This window comes from Protopterus annectens, chromosome 15.part0 (genome assembly GCF_019279795.1).
Source record: "Protopterus annectens isolate FY-2018-M chromosome 15.part0, PAN1.0, whole genome shotgun sequence".
NCBI lineage: Eukaryota > Metazoa > Chordata > Ceratodontiformes > Protopteridae > Protopterus > Protopterus annectens.
In genome coordinates, this window is record NC_056749.1 from 698020633 (window position 1) to 698035160 (window position 14528).

Consider the following 14528-nt stretch of genomic DNA (forward strand, 5'->3'; position numbering starts at 1 on the left):
TCAAGTTGGTACAGTAGAGGTCTCCTATCCAGGACATAGAGTGGGGAGTGGTAAGATAAGGCCAGAACTTGCCAAAGCAGAAGCTATTCAGGAATGGCCTGCACCTGTTACCAAAAAGCAGGTGAGGGCATTCTTGGGGACAGCAGGGTACTGCAGAAAGTTCATTCCTAATTATAGTACCATAGCTGCTCACCTCACAGACCTGACAAGAAAGAACAGGCCAGATAAGGCAGTGTGGACCTCAGCATGTGAGTAGGCATTTCAGAAGCTTAAGGAAGCTTTGGGAGGACCCCCTGTATTAGCCAGTCCAGACTGCAGCAAAGACCTTGTTGTGCAGGTGGATGCTTCAAACTATGGGGTGGGGGCTGTACTTAGCCAGATTTCTTCAGAGGGAGCAACCAGTGGTTTATCTCAGTCATAGGATCCAACCCAGGGAGGAATGCTATGCAGCGGTACAAAAGGAATGTCTAGCCATAGTGCGGGCACTACAAAAACGTCAGCCTTATCTGTATGGAAAAAAATTCACTGTGATGACAGATCACAACCCTCTAATGTGGTTAAACAGAGCCAGTCAGCAAAATGCCAAATTGCTAAGATGGAGGCTGGGGTTGCAAGCATATATGTCAGTGTAGCACCACAGTGGGAGTAGCAATGCCAATGCAGATGGGCTCTCAAGACAGGGAATGGGGTGAGGTACACCCAGATAGACCTGACACTCTCAAGCAACGTTTCTCAAGGGGCACTTGCTTGAGTTGCCTGGGGGGGGGGAGATGTGACGACTGGGGAGAGATGGGAGAAGGCTGCCAGCCTAGTCAAATAAAATTTGATATATAATTCTGGCATTTGCAAATAAATGTAAAATACAGGCATGTTTTCTTGAGTGTAGAAAAACACTGTAAAATGTGAACTTCAAGACTGTTACAACTTTGCCCCCTTGCTGTAAAGAAAAACTAAGTTAAGCCTTTCAAATTTGTCTTTTAAAATTGAAATGATTTTATGACATTCTTTGATCTTTAAAGTTGGTTCTGGTCAGGCTGGCTGAAAACATTATGTCTATTGTGTTAACTAAGGACTATTTGCTAGAGTGTATATGTGAAAAGCCTTTTAGTGTTGTATTCTCCTGTGCAGGTGTTAGCTTGCTAAATAATGTAAATGGAGTTTCTATTAGCCTGGGAACTCAGAGCAGGTGTCAAGATGATGCAATATGAATACTGGGAAAACCTAAGTGTCAAAAATGATGTAAATTTGGGAGGGCCTTAGAGACATGTTTGTTAGTAATGTTTAAATACTATTTCTCACAAGAGACCAAAGAGCATTTTGATCTTGATATCCAACTTACCAGCACTCTGCCTTATGCTCACATGTAAGTTTTTAGCACTGTGATTTCTTGTAGAAATAGTTAAAGTTAGTAAAGATTAATTAGGTATTTTTCTTTGAAATCAGACCTGTCCTACTGTATTATTTTAAGTTTCTGTGTGATCTCTGAACTCTTAGATATATCTGTGGCGTAGTAGTTTTGGCTTGTGTTTTAATTATTTACTATTAAATATTTTTAAAACCTTCTACCTGTGGCTGGTTTGTGCAGAGATAAACTCTAGAGTACATTGCATATTTATATAGAGTTTATTGTAATAGGCCACTCTGATAAGCCTTAGACTGTATAGTTACATTACCATTTGATAATAATATTGCACAGTAATAATTGGACACCCTTTTAAGGGCCTTTTAGTAGCTGATATTATTAACTGGGTGATGGCAGTAATTACTACCATATAGTCTGGGTAAATGGGGCACAGCTGGATAATCTGTGTCAGCCTTTCCCAGGAGAGTCTGTGAAGTTGTATAAATACTTATCTCAAAGTGTGTGTGTGTTGTGTCAACTACTTGGCAGGGACATGAAGCACTGGTTGGACAGAGGGGGTACTGGAGGTTCTAGCTTGCCCAGTTAGACTGAGACCTGGACCCTATAGCTGTGCCAGTGGGGAGTCTTATTGAGGACCTGGTGAGCAAGGGAGCAACCAGCCCCAGACTGACTTTGATCTCTGTGTGCACTTAAGGGAAATTGTACTTTTCTGTGTGTATTAGTTTTCCTTTCCTCTCTAATAGGAGACGACCTCCCTGGTGTTAGTGATGAGGATTGAGGCTCCTTGATTGCTGGGCCAGGGCATGGTCATCACATATTCCATCTGGTCTTGCATCTTTGTTATTTGCAGCTGTTGGTGTCCTCTAAGCTTCCAGTGACTGTGATGCTCAGTATGCAGTGGAATGATTCACTGTTGATTATGAAACAGCTGGGATGAAAGTCAGCACCTCCAAAGAAGTTATAGCTTCCTCCTTGAAAAAAGTGAGTTGTTCTCTGCAGGTAAGAAGACTGAAACTACTAGAAGCTAGTAAGTTTAAGGAATTTTGGATCTTGAATACAAGTGGCAGAGAGAAGATTGGGTGATTTATCAATGAATAGGTGTAGTGACAGCAGAGCTGCAGCCATTGTACCACCCTGAACTTAACCTTTTAAATAAACTCTCTGCTCACAACTCTCCCTAGGTCCCCATTCCCATGTATGGTCAACACAGACAAAAGTAGCAGAAATTAAGTGTTTTCACTTGGCTGCTTGGCCCATTTTCCATGACAGATTGAAGAGCTCTGCAGTCTAGGAGCATCTCTGAGTACAGTCACTGCTCCTTTGGGTTGAGAAGAGCCAGTCAGTTAGGTTGAATTGGGTACCTAATGAGAATGCTGCTGGGTATGTCCTATAGGTACTATAATGTCCACAACCGCTTGGAGGAACATTCAGGGCAGACACAGATTATGATGGAGCAATTACACCACTCAGTTTGTATGGGAACAAGTGGGGATCTCACAGGATGAGCATGTCTGTGTTGTGAAGATAATCATATTTGTCAGCACCCTGATTAGCTTGTGTTTTTTTTTAATCACAACCCCCACCAGGAGAAGCAGTTCAGAAAATGCATTGAGGATTGAAATGAATGAAACCTAGAAAAGCAAATACATTTACAAGCAAAATTGTCTTAGACCTGCTGGACATACGTAGTAATTTCATGTATAAAAATTAAATACTTCTATAGACTTATTCATTTTTTTCTTAATGTCCTGAAGAAAATACTACTAAGATGAATTATCTTTCAGTTTCTATTTTACCTGTCTCACAAATGACACGCACATATACTTATGCATCCCACATCCTCAAAATATTGCTTAAAATATTAATCTTTTCCTGGAACATATTCCTTGTCAACAGAGGTTATATTTATTTCATAATATATCTGTTTTATGACCACCATCATTCTGCATTGTGGTTAACATACACTCATAACAAACATGGCACAGTGTTGCACTGGTATCATAACAAATGCAGCACAGTGGTACACTGGCATCATAACGAGTACACCACAATGATGCTCTGGTATGACAACAAGCATGACACAATGGTGCTCTGGTGTCATAAACAGGGCACAGTGTTGTACATGTGTCACAAATGCAGCACAATAGTACACTGGTATAATAATGAATACAGCACAATAATGCACTGATATGGCAACAAGCATGATATAATGGCACTCTACTGTCATAATGAACATGACACAGTCGTGCACTGGTATCATAATGAGTACAGCACAATGATGCTCTGGTATGACAAGTAAGACACAATGGTGCTCTTGTGTCATAATGAATATGGCAGAATGGTTTACATGTGCCATAATGAATACAGCATAATGGTGCACTGGTATCATAACAAATGCAGCACAATGGTATACTGGTATAATACCAAAAACAGCATGGTGGTGCACTGACATCATAAAAACATGGCACAATTTTTCTCTGGTGTAATAATGAACATAACACAATGGTGCACGTCTCATAAATGCAGGACAACTGTGCACTGGTATCATAATGAATACAGCACAATGATGCACTGGTATAACAAACATGGCACAAGGGCACACTTGTGTCATACTGAACATGATACAATGGTGCACAAGTGTCATAACAAATATAGCACACTGATGTACTGGTGTTATAACACATACAGCACAATGATGCACTGGTGTCATGCAAGCCTGACACAATGGTGCTCTGGTGTCCTAATGAACATGGCACAATGATGTACATGTGTCATAGTGAATACAGCATAGTGGTGCACTGGTATCATAACAAACATGACACAATGTTCCTCTGGTGTCATAATGAACACCACACAACTGTGCACATGTGCCATAACAAATACAGCACAATGGTGCACTGGTATCATAACAAACATGGCACAATGCTGCTCTGGTGTCATAATGAACATGACACAATAGTGCACATGTATCATAATGAAGACTGCACAATGGTGCATTGGTATCATAATGAATACAGCACAATGATGCATCAGTATCATAAAAAGCTGGACACTGTGGTGCTATGGTGTCAATACGAACATGGCTCAATGGTGTACATGTGTCATAATGAATACATCATAATAGTGCACTGGTATCATAACAAATATGATCCTCTTGTTTCATAATGAACATGACACATTGGTAAACATGTGTCATAATAAATACTGCATAATGGTGCACTAGTATCATAACAAATGCAACACAGTGATGCACTGGTATCATAGTAAACATGGAATAATTGTGCACATCTCATTATGAATACAGCACAATGGTGCACTGGTATCATAAGGAATACAGCACAATAGTATACTGGTGTCATGCTGAACATGGCACAGTGGTGCACTGGTGTCATAATGAACAGGGCACAATGGTGCACTTGTAGCAGCAATACCTCCAGCTATTGATTCTTTGCATTGGTGTCCAGCCAGGGTGCTTTCTGTTTGGAGTCTGAATGTTCTGTCTGCACTTATGTGATTCTTCACCAGGTGGCGTGATTTCCTTTCGCATCCCAAGGGCATGGTATTAAGTGAATCGGCAATCATCTAAGTTACCCATGTGTCCCGCTGTAGCTGTGATCACTAGTATCTTCTGCAAAAGTGGTTCTTTGTCTTGTGCCCATTGTTTTCTGTGAAGGACCCCAGCTTCCCAGTGTCCCTGAATAGGATGAAGTATGCATCAGATAATGAATAAAGGAATAGTCATAGCAAACAAACGCGTATAATATTATATTTGCAGCTTAGCAGACTCAAACTTCATTGATGAATTTGGGGAGGTTAATGAAAAGTAGATTTACCCTGACATGGAAACATAGCTTCAAAATCCATTTTGCAAGACTGATACAGTGCTGTCTATGTTATAAAGGAATATGTGTGATGTAGCTGGGTCTATTGTCAGCCATCGAATGGGCTAACCATCAAAGGCTGAACATCAAACAATAAGCATCGAAAGTTCACTCAGTGAACTTTCATTTCATCAACAGGGCAAGTAAGTACTTGCCCAACACTTCCCCGTCTCACATATAGAAGTGTTTCAACCCCCTTTTCTACACTGTAGTGTGGTTTCAGAATTGGTGTATATAGTAAGGGGGATGTGGGGGCAATGCACCCTACCTGGTTGGGTTTGAAACACTTCCATGTGTGAGATGGGAAAGTTCTGGGCAACTAGTTACTTACCTTGTCAATGAAATTAAAGTTCGGTCAGTGAACCTTTGTTGTTTATTGTTCAATGTTCAGCCAATCAATGGTTAGCCCATTCGATGGCCGAACATAGACCCATGTATTTTACATGAGATACAGTAACAATGACGTCACAACAATACCAAAACAAAATCTGGAATTTTGGTGCTTAAACTGCAGCTTATGGTGGAATATCTACATGCAAACACCAACAGATCCCTTTTGTAAACATAAAATGGTGTAACAATAAAAATGGCACAAAAAGTACTTAAAAATCATGTTTTATTTAAGAAAAAGAATAAATGCTATGAGTATCCTTGTTGAAGCAATATTTCAGGCACCACTGTGTAGCAACTCCCTTCAATAACATGATAAATAAATAGATCGACATTTTTTCAAGAGTCATAACCAGCTCCTATTAACTCTACCCATGAAGGCTTGTTTGTTACCCAATGCTTTTAACAAATTGTCACCAAAAGTTACATCCTGTGTCTTGGCCATCCTCCAATCAACCCAAGGCTGTCTCATTGCCCTGCACTGTGGGACCCTGCATCAGTGGAACACTAAAGTGCTTTCAGCTACACTTATTCCCCTCAGCAAACATTACATCCTGTGTCTTGGCCAACCTCCAATTAACCCAAGGCTGTCTCGTTGCCCTGCACTGTGGGACCCTGCATCGGTGGAATACTAAAGTGCTTTCAGCTACACTAGTTCCCCTCAGCAAAAGTTACAGCCTGTGTCTTGACCAACCTCCAATTAACCCAGGGCTGTCCCCGTTACCCTGCACTGTGGGACCCTGCATCTGTGGAACACTAAAGTGCTTTTAGCTACACTAGTTCCCCTCAGCAAAAGTTACATCCTGTGTCTTGGCCAACCTCCAATCAACCCAAGGCTGTCTCGTTGCCCTGCACTGTGGGACCCTGCATCGGTGGAACACTAAAGTGCTTTCAGCTACACTAGTGTATGTTAGAGTTGTATTTAATCTGTAATTAATTGTAAACAAAGCATTAGAATACTTTACATGCCCCTGACTGCTTGGTGTATACCTGTTTCATTTTAAGCTACTAAAATATTTTATTATGTTAATTCAGGCCAAGTCATACTTTCGTTTCTGTAGTTTTGTGATAAGGGATTTTAACATTTTAACAGGGCTGATAAATTCATTGCAACTATTTCATCACTTCTCCCATCCATATTGGTTAGTACACAAACAACAAACAATGAATCATTCATGAGTGACCTCCAAATCTAGTACACAGGAATCTGAAACTATTTCTGTGCATACTGGCTGGGCAGTTACTGAGAAACATTGCATTTTTCTGTTGATATCATCCAAAGCTTGCCTGTATTCAGAAAAAAAACTTATTATGAGCTATTGCATGACCTTGTTCTTGAAAAGATTAACTTTTGAAGGTCAGTAACTTCTGAAGAGAGGAACACAAAAGGCAAATTTTTAGTAATTTTGTACAGCTGATTTCACTCACGATAAGTGGGACAGATCATAAACAGCAAAACAATCACACTTTTCTCAGAGCCTACTATTTCTTCCTCTTTTTTGCTGGAATTTATTAACTAAGAGTGCTGTTTAAAAATGAAAAAAAAAGTGAAGTACATTTTAATAGTATTAGACAACAAAGTTGATTTTGCCATCTTCAGGCCCGTTTGCTCTTATTAGATTAGAATGGGAAGTTTATCCATCCCCCGTCTTTTCCAAGTGACTGGATCTATACCAGGCATGCTCTTCACTGACAACATGTGGTGTGGTATCACAATACCAAGCAGACAGACAGATAGAGAATGAGGAGACAGACGCTGGGTAAGTACTAACCAGTTCTTTGCCATCTGCAAGCTCATATCTTTATAAACACATTGGGGGGGGGGGTTCTTAAATATACTTGCTCTATTATTTTGCAGTGCATTGTGTTTAAGAACTGTTCTCAGAAAACAACAGCACACAGCTCACAGCTGTGACTAATTAACTGTATCTTAAGTTGCACTTCAAGTCATCTTTCTCTGGAGGACTGTTTCACTCCAGCAGATCATCTGTATCTTTTATTTTACTCCATTCCCTGCACAGATATTTGACATACAGCAGGAAATATGTTGTTGAGAAAATTATTGTGAAATGAAATGTAAAGCATGCTGTGTATGATCAGTTCTGTAGAACCTCACTCAGTCTTACAGTACTAGCTGAGTTCACTGTAGGCTGGGGTAGTGCAGTGTTATTATCCCTCCCTCACAGTGGTTCAGATTTTACAGCACTCAATCCCCGAGTACAAGACACGTGAATTTTTCCAGTAGAGTGTATGACATAGTGTTATAGCACCTGCGGCATGGAAAGAATGTTTTTTCTCATATAAAAAGAATTATGACCATCTGGGATAAAGAGTGCTTTGTGCAAGAAACAAACAAGAGATAACTGGTGGGGCATGTGGATGCATTCTAAGTAAAAGCTTTCATTTAGCTGTGTCATTACCCCTGTTGCAGTTGGCACAAACAATTTGTAGCTAAAAATGGATGTCTCACATTAGACACCTTCCATGTTTGGTTTGGTAGAAGGGCATGATTTTAGCAGTTATTTAGTGGCACTTGAAACTGGATTAACTTTTACTATCTCCATTTTGAAACATGTTTGAAGGTGGTGTAGATTTTGACAGCTATCAATCAGAGTTTGTTATATATATGTAGTAAGTTATAGCAGTTGTGTGACGACATGCAGACTCTTACATATTTATAATATATTTATTTTATGATTGTGTTAGTAGGTGTGGCATGTGCAGAGAAAATGCTTTCAGTTTTAATCTAAGAGAAAAGGACTGAATATAGATTGTACTGCACATGACTTCTATTCAGGTGGACTTTTTTAAAACCAAATTTCTTACTCCGGAATTTGCTTCTATGTTGCAGATATGGAATTTTGGTAGCTTTGTCATTTTCCATTAAACCCATTTGACTCTAGGTATTGAATTTTCTGAACAATGACTGCTCAGCTAGCATAATACAATATTTTCAAAATATGTGTTATTGATTTAAAAAACTACCATGTTCCTGTCCCATAATAGAATTTTAATGGTTTTTGGATGGGGACAAATGATGATTTACTGTATGGATTAGTCGATGAGTATGCATACTTTCTGAAGCCATAATATAGCATCTACCTATGCTCTGTATTATTTATGTTTATTCTAATTGACTAATAAGCAGGTCTCCAGTAGTCACTATGGCTAAAAAATGCTGAGGCATCAAACTGATATTGGAATTCCTGTAGCTTTGAGCTGAAAAGATGTTGAGATGCAGGATAACAATGTGTTACTACAATATATTAAGATGAGACAGCTTGTGAATGAAATCATTAATTTAGCATGTTAGATTAATATTTTATGCTGGGAAGATCAGAAGGCTATGAGTTCTATCTACATATGTGGTGTTTGGATTTTTGTTCTTGTACTGACACTGAAGTGTGTGTGTGTGTGTGTGTGTGTGTGTGTGTGTGTGTGTGTGTGTGTGTGTGTGTGTGTGTGCGGCACCTGTGATAACCGGAATAAGTCCAGGAGGGTATGGAGTAGCTGGTTGACCTGGCATGGTCAAGGCACAAGAGTTGGGCTGCTTATAATGAAGGAAGGGTGGAGGAAAAAGAAAAAAATAAAAAGAAACTGAAAAAGCAAGTCACCTTGACATATTTTTCACAATATTCTAGTGTTCACACAAAAGCAGCCAAGAGTTGTTTACAGGCAAAAATGATAACAGGGAGCAATAAAAAAAAGAAAATTTTACAAAATATTAATCTATACATAATATGAAAGGCACAGCTGAAAATGCCTACAGTAATTCTGAGCCAAATTAAATAAGAAAAATCAGCATCAGAAGCTCTAGGGTTAGTTTGAAATATTAACCATGCAGAAACTATGTATAAACTTTTACTTCTCTTGGAAATTTGTCAGAGCTATTGTCCTGGTTTTTATCAGGAATTGCCTCATCTTTCTGGTTTACTCATGTTTCAGTGTATTAGCTGTGAGCTTTACCTCTACCATTCTGTCAGCCATAGATTTAGGACTGACAGGTTTAATGGCTCAATCTTGGAGCACTGTCTTGTGTTCCGTGCAAGTCAGGAATCAGTTTTTTCACATTATTCTTCCACAAAACCACCCACTGGGAGTGGAAGATAACGTTTCTTTGGAATATTTGTGACTGTAAAATGTCATGCTCCCTCTCTATCTCTGTCTTCTGTGGTGGCTATAAATCAAAATGTGATTGATGTGGTGTTACTCCTTACTAGCAGATAGTTAACTCTTTGAGTAGCCTCATTTCTCCTGTTTGTATTCATTCAATGCAACAATGTAACTTGTGAAGCTCTTTTCTTGCCTGCATTTAAGGTTGGCTTTTTTTTGTATGCCTTTTGATTTATAACTTCCCTGTAGATAGTGATTCCTTGTTGAAGTCTTGCATTTTAGTCTGCCACAACATTACACTTTCAACATTTGATTATACTGTGTTGAATTATTGTACATCTGTCATATTGATGATACATAAATATTGTACCATGAATGAATTTTGTATGTCTAATGTTAACCTATACACCTAATAAATGGCATATCTGTTAAAGAGATGCCATGTCTTCTTCCAAAATAAGATGACACTAAAGCTGATTCATTGGTTTGGGGACAGAATGCCATCAGTGGTAGAGGACAGATTAGTGACCCATGTGCTGCAGAGATAGGCACATCGGTCTTGCAGAGTTTTTGCCTTTTCACCTTTTGTTTGGTGGCAAGAGAAAGGTTTTCATTGTCAGTTTTAACACCCTTTCTGCTGAACATTGGAAAACTAAGGCTTCATGTGTAAAATGTAAGCAGAAGAGGCAAAAAATTAAAAAAGAAAGCCATCTCTGGTAAATCCAGTTAGTTTATCTAGTTAAAATTATGTAGCAAGTACAAAAACTAAATGCTGTCAACCTTTCCTTACCTTGTGAATACATATGCTTACACACAAAGGAAAGGTAAACAAAATATACTTTATTTATAACTTCTTGAACTGCAAAGTTTCATTTCATCATTTCAACACCCCCTCCTTTTCTCAGGCTTGGACACAAATGACTGAGATTATGAACGCATAGAATGCAATGTGCAATGCAGGTAAAATGCAATGCAATGCAGACAAGGCTCACTTTGACCAGCCAGATCTCTGCATCACTCTGCTCAGAGAATAAACAGCCATTTTAAGCTAAAGTTTATTTCCTTCCTCATATCTTTCTAAGCTGGCTTTCCTACACCTTGTAGAGTCACATCTGTGGCTTCATCTTGTTCAGTTCAACTACCTAATGCTGAACTCTGTAGTCAGTGTTTTCCACAAGAAGCCACTACTGATGTGGTTTCTAAATGGAAATGGTGGCAATGATTCCTGTTTTCCTAAGAATTTCTTTTGTATGTGTTTGTGAGATGTTGTAATTGGTATATGTATGTATGTATGTATATATAATATATATATATATATATATATATATATATATATATATATATATATATATATGTTCTAGTTTATTGCGATTGTGCACCCTACAAAAACATTTTTTTTCTTGTCAGGTTGTGTTCCAGGTGAGTTGAACCCCGTTAGTTGAGTCCTCATTAAGTTAAAACTCAACAGTACATAAGCAAAGCTTCCAAGCACCTGTTATATCTGTTTCATACCATCTTAAAAGTCCCTCGTGGTTTTTAAATAGTTATCTGGAGTTGCTGTGTGAATTCCAGAACACTACAAGTGTGGTGAAAGAATAGAAATTCTTCATATAATCCAGACCTGTTTGTTCACTTATGCATAATATACGTCATTTTATAACCTGACCCTTAGATATTCAAAATCCAAAACTGATAACACATAACTCCAGGCAACCTGCTAGTATTCTTACAAGTGTAGTGCCTCTTGTTGTTAAATTTTGTTTCTGTTGTGACTCTTTGCCTTTCATGCATTTTAAGTTTCCTGTATCAGTGTGCCACCAGCTGACTTACCATCCAGGTCCCATCTTTCTTCAGCTAGCACTGAAGCTCTGAGATAAGACTAGTAATGGAAACATAACCATCAACAGATCAGGGACTATGCTTTAACCAGGCACAAGCTTGCTAGTGTGAGAGTCATCAGCATATAGGTATGAAATAGCACAGCTATGTGTGGGAGCAACATGTCTGCCAACGCAAACTGACATGAGTTCCTTGGCAGCCAAGATGAAAAATAAACATCAGGTATACATATTTAATAAAAAAGGAGCAACTAGATGTAGAGACCATACAGTCAGATTCAGTCACATATTACTGCACTATGTAGAGACTATACAGTCAGATTGAGTCACACATTACTGCACCATGTAGAGACTATACAGTCAGATTCAGTCACACATTACTGCACTATGTAGAGACCATACAGTCAGATTCAGTCACACATTACTGCACCATGTAGAGACCATATAGTCAGATTCAGTCATACATTACTGCACTATGTAGAGACCATACAGTCAGATTCAGAGTCACATATTACTGCACCATGTAGAGACCATTCAGTCAGATTCAGTCACACATTACTGCACCATGTAGAGACCATACATTCAGATTCAGTCACACATTACTGCACCACATAGAGACCATACAGTCAGATTCGGAGTCACACATTACTGCACTATGTAGAGACCATACAGTCAGATTCAGTCACACATTACTGCACCATGAAGAGACCATACAGTCAGATTCAGTCACACATTACTGCACCATGTAGAGACCATACAGTCAGATTCAGAATCACACATTACTGCACCATGTAGAGACCATACAGTCAGATTCAGAGTCACACATTACTGCACCATGTAGAGACCATACAGTCAGATTCAGTCACACATTACTGCACCATGTAGAGACCATACAGTCAGATTCAGTCACACATTACTGCACCATGTAGAGACCATACAGTCAGATTCAGAGTCACAAATTACTGCACCATGTAGAGACCATACAGTCAGATTCAGAGTCACACATTACTGCACCATGTAGAGACCATACAGTCAGATTCAGTCACACTTTACTGCACCATGTAGAGACCATACAGTCAGATTCAGTCACACTTTACTGCACCATGTAGAGACCATACAGTCAGATTCAGAGTCACACATTACTGCACCATGTAGAGACCATACAGTCAGATTCAGAGTCACACATTACTGCACCATGTAGAGACCATACAGTCAGATTCAGTCACACTTTACTGCACCATGTAGAGACCATACAGTCAGATTCAGTCACACATTACTGCACCATGTAGAGACCATACAGTCAGATTCAGAGTCACACATTACTGCACCATGTAGAGACCATACAGTCAGATTCAGAGTCACACATTACTGCACCATGTAGAGACCATACAGTCAGATTCAGTCACACTTTACTGCACCATGTAGAGACCATACAGTCAGATTCAGTCACACATTACTGCACCATGTAGAGACCATACAGTCAGATTCAGTCACACTTTACTGCACCATGTATATATGGAACGTATCACACAGTAGCTCAGTCTTTTCATTTTTCTATGATTCCAGCTTCAAATGCATCATCAGAGAGTACAGTACTTTAGGTTAAAAGTTTGTGCAGTCATGTTTGCATATGAGATTGTGAGTCTGTCATTCCCTAAATTAAGTGAAAAGTTCATTCATTCAGCTGTTTGTTTTCCATCCCATTCTTATCAAGTTTAAGGTTGATAGAGAAGCCAGAACCCATCCTGACAAATTATGAGAGCAAAACAAACTGATCCTGGATGAGGTAACAGTCCATTCCAAGATGTACACTTATTTCTACCAATATACAGACACAGAGCACACACTTATGGTCAGTTTAGAGTGTTACCAATTCATCAATTACCAATGCATGTCTTTGAGATGGAGGATATACCTGTAGGCCCCAGGAGAAACCCAACCACACAGAAGGAAGTCAGACAAACTCTACATACAAGGGATACCAACAAGGAGCCAAAACATAAAATGAAATGCTGTGAGAGACCAGCTCTAAGGACTGCAGTACTGTACTGTTCCTGGACCCCCCAGTCCCAATGAGGAAAGTCGTATGCCACATTTTTTTCATAAATGCAGCTATTTGTTTAATGTATTGTTTTATTGATTTGAGTATGTGTAAAGCTACAAACCAGACCTCCAGCTAAACAATGCAGACTGTTAATAATGAGTGCAAGCATAAGAGAGCAAAACAATCATAAAGTTACAACATAGCAACATCAGTAGTTATTAAAAGCAGAGGATGCTGGATATAATACATTGTTAATAGGATTAACAGATAAAAAGTAATGACTAATAGTAATAATATAATTGACAATGTCAGCATCTGGTCTTATAAAAGTAGATTGAGATAATTTGTAGTACAAAATGATATATGGTGCTCAGGAATATCATTAGCCATAAATACAAAAAAAGGGTTAAGGACAGTTATGCTAGAGCATATGTGAGAAAATGTGTAGCATATAGAAAACAGTAACAAAAGAGAATGAGACATTGTGTAGACAGTGAAGCAAAAAATGTCGGAAATTCATTCCGAGGTCATCTTGAAATGTTACTTCAGTGTTTGCTTCAGTTATGAAAGAAAGAAAGAAAGAAGCTTTGATATAGAAGACTCAGTAGTTACAGACATAGACACTTAAATATGCTAACAACATAATGATCATGGAGTGGTTATGTTTCTGCAATATCTAGTAAAACAAGTAACAGAATTTTGGTACATGTTGGGACTATACGTTTTGAAAGACTCACACAGTGTGCCAGTAGAAATTATTGCTTTATTACCGTTATATATATCAGAAAATGGGGCAAGTCCACATTTTACTGAAATCCTTTAGGAAATGTTGTGACATCAGAAAAAGAAAACTTTACTTAAAATAGATCATCTCAGAGGTGGACGCTTCATTACATACC

The 14528-nt window shown here is 38.8% G+C and overlaps 1 protein-coding gene across 2 annotated transcripts in view; it reads left to right on the forward strand.

The window, feature by feature from the left end:
- The window catches only part of JCAD (junctional cadherin 5 associated), a 566987-nt gene that overhangs the window by 254842 nt on the left and 297617 nt on the right, over positions 1–14528 (forward strand). The gene's annotated exons all lie outside the window — the stretch shown is intronic.